Source organism: Meles meles, chromosome 6, assembly GCF_922984935.1.
Source record: "Meles meles chromosome 6, mMelMel3.1 paternal haplotype, whole genome shotgun sequence".
NCBI classification, from domain to species: domain Eukaryota; kingdom Metazoa; phylum Chordata; class Mammalia; order Carnivora; family Mustelidae; genus Meles; species Meles meles.
Genome location: NC_060071.1, coordinates 75,950,787 through 75,958,069, shown reverse-complemented (window position 1 = coordinate 75,958,069; position 7,283 = coordinate 75,950,787). Strand labels below are relative to the sequence as shown.

The window sequence follows — 7,283 nt, the reverse complement described above, 5'->3', positions numbered from 1 at the left end:
AGCAACAGCTTTCCAGATCTGTCTCCTTAGGCAAGGGAAACAAAAGCAAAAATAAACTCTTGGGACTATATCAAAACAAAAAAAACTTTTGCACAATGAAGGAAACCATCAGCACAGTTTAAAAAGGCAACCTACTGAATGGGAGAAGATATTTGTAAATGACATACCTGATAAGGGGCAAATATTCAAAGTGTATAAAGAACTCCTATAACTCAACACCACAAAAACAAATAATCTGATTTAAAAAGGCAGAAGATCTGAACAGACATGTTTCCAAAGAAGATATACACACAGATGGCCAACAGATGTATGAAAAGATGTTCAACATCACTCATCATCAGGGAAATGCAAATCAAAACCACCATGAGGTATCAGCTCACACCAATCAGAATGACTAGTATAAAAAAGACAAAGAAATGGCAAGTATTGGTGAGGATATAGAGAAAATGAGACACTTGTGCCCTGTTAGTGAGAATGTAAATTTGCACAGCTACTCTGGACAACAGTATGTAGTTTCTTTAAAAAATTAAGAATAGAAGTACCGTATAATTTGGTTATTCTATTTCTGGGTATTTACCCAAAGAAAACAAAAACACTAATTCAGAAAGATATACTCACCCCTATGTTTACTGCAAAATTATTTGCAATAGCCAAGATATGGACGCACCCTAAAAGTCCACTGATAGATGAATGGATAGAGAAGATGTGATATATGTACACAATGGAATATTAGCCATAAAAAGAATGAGATCTTGCCACTCATAACAACATGGATGGACCTAGAAGGTATTATGCTAAGTGAAGTGAGCCAGACAAAGAAAGATAAATACCGTTTGATTTCACTTATGTGTGGAATCTAAAAAACAAAACAAATGAACAAACAAACAACAACTAAAGAGAGAAACAGACCCATAAATATAGAGAAAAAACTGATGGTTACCAAAGGCAAGGGAACTGGGGGCCAGGTAAAATGGATGAAGATGAGTAAGAGATACAAAATTCCAGTTATAAAATAAATGAGTCACAGGGATGAAAAGTGCAGCAGAGAGAATATACTCAATAATATTGTAATACACTTATCATTGTTAGCAGTTCATAATACATATAATTATCAAATCACTACCTTGTAGATCTGATATGTGTATGTGAACTATACGTCAATTAAAAATTTAAAAATTAAGAAAGTAGCATTTTGGAGTAAATGTTCAGCACAATTCATTTTGCATGGCATAGAAATGCAGTAGATGTTAGCTAAGAACAAGTCATCTCCCTGAAGCCTTCTCAGCCCACTGCTCCTGGCTATCCCCTCTCCTCCCCTTTGCTCTTCCATTTTGTAGAGATTGCTAAAATACCCTCTATAATATAATTTGTTGTTCATCTATGTCTACCCTTTCAAGACTCTGAAGGGCTAGGGCCACATTTTAATCATCTGTGCCAAATGAATCCTGTGCCCAGCACACAGGACAAATTCAGTCAGTATTTGCCAAATGGATGGCTAATTATAGCTAATTTACACAGATGTTCTTCAACCTACAATGGGCTTACATTCCAATAAGCCCACTGGCAGTTCAAAATTCGTAAGTCAAAAATGCATTTAATACACCTAACCTCCCAAACATCATAGCTTAGCCTGTCTTAAACATGGTCAGAACACTTTAGCCTACCGGTCAGCACAAGCATCTAACACAAAGCTTCTTTTATTAGAAAGTGTTAAATATCCTGAATACTGAAAGTAAAAAGCAGAATGGTTGTAAGCCTGTCAGTTGTTTACCTTTGCTATCCCGTGGCTCAGTGGGACATGTGGCTCACTGCCACTCCTAGCACCAGGAAACAATACTGTACTGCATTTTGCAGGAAATGCCGTACCTCAGGAAAAGATCAAAATTCCAAATCTGAAGTATGTGTATCACTTCCCTGCTGTTGTAAAGTCAAAAAATAATAAATTGAACCATCATAAATGGGAAACTGTATTTTGATTTTAGCAATATATCTGGCAATTTGGTTAATCATCACAATTTGATCCTTTCATCCCCATAGTAAAGACCAGGAAACTGAGGCTGAAAGAAGTTAAATAGTAGTTAAACACCTAGGAGTCAGAACTTGCACTCAGCTTGGTTACAGAGCTTGAATTCTAGCTACAACAGCCACATGATAGTAGATGAATTCTCATCCCCTCCATTGTATGCAAATGAGAAATCTATGGAGCTAAATAAAAACAGTTCTACGTGATCACTGGGTATATTCGATTATGACAGTTATTCACAGTCTCTGGGGAGACCTAACACAAATTGTGAGAGGCATTGAGGCTCTGTTTGTTATATTTGTTCAGACTTCTTTTGCAATGGCAAACTTCAAAATGTATAAGCACAGATTTAGGATGCGCATTAATTTTGTCTTCAGCAAAGTGGATCAATCAAACCTACAGAGACAGTAGTACTGTTGTTTTACCATCCAGCCTCTGCAACAGATAAAACTCTTCCCCACGGCTTCTCTTACTAGCCCTGTGACTCTAAACAAGCAATACAACCTCTCTGACCCTCACTTTCCCCCTTTGTAAAGTGGGAATATTAATAGTGCCTTCCTCAGAGGGTTGCTGCAAGGATTAAGTGAGACAACACTTAGGAAAAACTTAGCACATCAGCTGGTTCACGTTTAGGAGCTTACTCAAAGATGGGTATCTGCATGACATCAAAACATCTAAATATCTTTGAATACCTATTCAAAATAAATACAAATGAGCAAGGGGAATACAGGCAGAGGGCACACAAAAAATAAAAGAGAAAAAAATCAGGGATCCTGGGTGGCTCAGTCGGTTAAGTGGCTGCTTTCAGCCCAGGTCATGATCCCAGGGTCCTGGGATCGAGCCCCACATCAGGCTCCCTGCTCAGTGGAGAGCCTGCTTCTCCCTCTCTCTCTGCCCACCCCTCTGCCTACTTGTGTTCTCTCTCTATCTCTTTAATAAATAAATAAGATCTTAAAAAAAAAAAAGAAAAACTCTGTTCAATACTGCTAAACTGTATATTTGAAAATAGCTAAAATGGTAACTTCTACGTTATGTATATTGTATCACACAAAAAAAATCTGCCCATTATCCTCAGTGTATGTCATAATGAGAAAACAAAAAATAAAACAAATAAGAAACATAAACAAAACTTCTATCACTGTAGAAATATCTAAACTATTGAGAACAATATATTATTAATTTTTATTAATGTTAAATTTAATACATGAAATTTTAAAATTAGAATATTTTTGTGTGTCAAATAATGATAATATCTAACCAAATTTTTATTGATGTTTCTAGGACTTTTTCATATCTTCTTTATAATCCCAAGAATTAAGTAGGTTCCCCCTAAATTTTTACATATTATTTTTACCAGGTTAATTTTTTCAAAGCAAATTTTTTACAAAAATCACATTTTGTTTGCAACCCTTCTAGGTTAGTATTTCCCACAGTCTGTAACAAAACATAAATCTGAATCTGAGGTGGTGCCTTGCTGAGGGCTTGTTGGTTAGGAAAGCTGGGCTAGGAAAGGTGGCCTTCTTGGCTCAGAAAAACAAGAGTAGAGCTAGAGAGTCAGAGCCAGACACAAGCAAGGAACTGGCTGGTCCCAGTTTATAGCTACAGAGGGTCCATTTCATGAGCCCTGCCTGCGTTCCCTCTAATACAGTGAGTTGTCTGACAAAGAGTAGCATTTGCCATCCTGGTATCTTCGAGACCTGTCCTTTACTAAGTCTGATATCAGGCCCTATATGGAATGTTAGAAAGTCCAAGAGAACTTTAAATTCCTCAGAGGTTAAGGCCAAGGGGTGGAGTTTGGATAGTTATGGTAAGAAGGGAGGAGGGTAGCCTTGAGGCACCTCATTCAAGAAGAGTACTTCCAGCCTTAAAACAGAAAATGTAGACTCAGGGTGCCCTCATGACAAGCACTTAGCAATGTCAGAGGCCTTCTTTGGCAGAGTGGCCTATGGGACCTATGGTCCCTCAACTTACCCCTCTACCTTCTCTTTTCTTTGCTTTTCAAACACCGTGCAGACCTGAATGACAGTGGTTGCCCCCTTCCAATGAGCATTGTCTTCAGGAGGTTTGTCATTAGCATTGAGTGGAAGAGTGATGTTGCCACCCATGGTTGGTCAGCCTCAAGGAAATTTCCCTCAAGTCCATTTTGAGTGCCTGTTAAAGGAAAGGGAGTACCTATGGCCGGGTGTTGGGGTGAAGGTTGGTAATCACAATCTAGATGTGTGCCATCTCCAGACTTAACTGATGAGTGGAACTTCCTGGGGAAATTTCTAAACATCCAGAGCTAATAAATCAGATTCTCCAGGAATACAGTCCAAAAACCCAGGAGTTAAAAAAATAACAGAGTGACAACAAAAAAGTCCTGATGATGTGCCACTTTAACAACTGTAATTTAATCTAGATCCTATTCAGTAGAATCATCAGAATAAGAGTAAATGTGTTCAAAGGGATGACAGGATTCCTAATATACTACCTAAACACAGCCATTTATTCACCAGCATTAAGGAACATGTTTTTATTAAGCACCTATATGCCAGTGTGGCAGTAATGAAGATAAACACAGCCCTTAGAGTGCTTATCATAGACTACATGAGACACCACATATTCTAGGACTTGAATTTGGTCTTCTGTGTGAGGATATGGAGACAGCATAGCATATCTATCCTTTTTTTTTTTTTTTTTAAGGCAAACCAATTGCTTGGCAAAATGTAGATCAAATGGCTCTTATATCAATTATATTACAAATATTAAGTCATATATTTGCTAAGTAATATGGGACATTCAAAGAGGAAATTAAAATACTTTATCTTCTAAATGTGATTCAATAATAAAAGCCACAATTTGTTAAACACCTACTCTATGCCAGGCATGGTTAGACATCTTCACGTTTAATCTCCAAAATAACAGGGCAGGGCTGGCCTGCCTCCAAATCTGTATGCAGCGCTGCCTCTCCTCTGCCCATAGCCCTCTGAGCCTTGGTCTTACATGTCCTTGCTAACTCCCAATCTACCAGCTAGTTGCCTTGCAATGCTGGCCATTTTACCTAACTTTTCTCAGTGAATTTTCTCACCTAGGAAAATAGGACGTATATAACTTACTTGGCAGAACTGTTGCAAAGCAAAGTGATATGCTGTTTCCAAGGCATCAAACTCATGCTTGATGCATGGCAGGTGTTCAGGCAGTGCTAATTCTTTCCTGTCTCTAACTGTTCTCTCTGGTTAGCTGGTACCCACCCTGTGAGATTCAGTCATCCCAAGTGGGAATCAGAACCAAAATTCTCAGAGTTCCCCAAGGGTTATATAAATCCACACGGGCTACACATTTACATAAAGGAGACATGCTACAATGTGGGGTTCCTGCATCATGCAGCATGTGAAAAATACCAAATAAGTGACCACAGCATTAGGTGTTGGGGAGTTTGGAGCAGAACAAAGACGCTATGGACTTGGCAGCATGAAAAGTTCAAAATAATAGTGAGGCTTGAAGACAGAGGGGTTTCAGACACATTTTAAAATGAAGGCAGGTTCTCTTACAACAACCACCTAAGAGTCTCACTTAAGAAGCAACAACCTCTCCATTTCCTTTCCACCATCTGCTTGGCAGCTACAAACTAGCAACCATGCATGAACGCATCTCCATCCACATTGGTCAGGCTGGTGTCCAAATGGGCAACCCCTGCTGGGAGCTCTACTGCCTGGAACACGGCATCCAGACTGATGGTCAGCTGCCAAGTGACAAAACCACTAGCGGAGGAGATGACCCCTTCAACACCTTCTTCAGTGAGGAGAGGTGTTGGCAGACACATGCCCAGGGCAGTGTTCGTAGACCTGGAACCCACAGTCATTGATGAAGTCCACACTGGCACCCACTGCCAGCACTTCCACCCTGAGCAGCTCATCAGAGGCAAGGAAGACGCTGCCAGTAACTATGCCTGCAGGCACTACGGCATTGGCAAGGAGGTCACTGACCCTGTTTTGGACCATACTAGCAAACTCGTTGACCAGGGCACAGGTCTTGAGGGCTTCTTGGTTTTCCACAGCTTTGGAGGGGGAACTAGATAGACATATAGATAATAAAAAGGGCAAAAGTATACTCCAGGTAAGGAAAACATGTCATTTAAGGTAGACATGAAGGTAAAAAAGCCCAGGTGTGCTCAGGGGTCAATGAGATGCCAGGGATGCAGGATTGTACAGAGATTTAAGACAAGCATTAGACCTAAAAGTTCAAGTGGGTTGGGGTATCAGTGATCTAGAATGCTGGTACAAGGAGATAGGTGATAGGGAGTCACAGTTTCCTGAGCAGTCAAATTAACAGGGTAAAAGCTACGTGCTGAGGAATATTTATCTGGAAGTTATATACCAGATGGAAGAGGGTGGGGCAAAGTAGAGGCCAACTGTAGGTAGTGGATGTGGCCCTATTTGAAAGATCCTCAGCCAGACTCCTTCAGCCCTGACTTTAGGATTTCCTTTAAGTCACCATGTTGGGGTCCACGTCCTTCATCCAAGCTGAGTATGGCTAAGGCCTTTGTTGCTCAGACTCAATAGTTTCATGATCATCTTCTACTCTCCTATCTTGTGGTACTCATATCCATCTAATTGCATTCACACTGACAACCTCATTCATTCATTTCATTTTAATAGTGTGCTTGGTTCATTACCACAAACAGCTGTCATCTCTGTCCACACTGCCAGTCCCCTCTGTTAGACCTGTGTCATTTCTCGTCTCGTTGACTCCTGCCTCTTCTATTCAGGCCTCTATTGATCAAATCTCACTAGCATTCTAGCTAATAAAGAAAGCACACAGAGACTACTATCAGACAGAGCCTTAAAAGTCGCCTAGTCCAACCCTTACAAAGAGGAAACTGAGGCTCTGTGAGACCGAGTGACACTGGATGGCAGAGGAACTTAAACCCAGGTGTGTGGATCTCTGTGGCTGCTCTTGACACTGTGCTATAGTGTTGTCTGTGTGATTACAGGGTGTGACAATTCTGTTTGTCTGATAAAGAACAAACCCAGGAACTGCAGCGCTAGAAATAGAGTCTAAACTTGCTGCTTAATAAAAATAAGAGAGTAAATCCTCATTTATATTTATAAGAAAGTAAAATACTCATCAACTTCCTTCTGTTTGAGCCTAAGGCCACAGTCTAAAGAATCCCCTGAATAAACCAAGGTGTGGAAAACTATCATCCATGGTCCAAACCAGCCTGCTGCCTATTCCTGTTTATATATATATATATATACACACACATATATATAATATATAC

General features: G+C 39.9%; 1 pseudogene; it reads left to right on the top strand.

Moving 5' to 3' along the window:
* The first annotated feature begins 5,639 nt into the window (after positions 1–5,639).
* Positions 5,640–6,081, top strand: LOC123943595 (annotated as a pseudogene).
* The last annotated feature ends 1,202 nt before the right edge of the window (positions 6,082–7,283 follow it).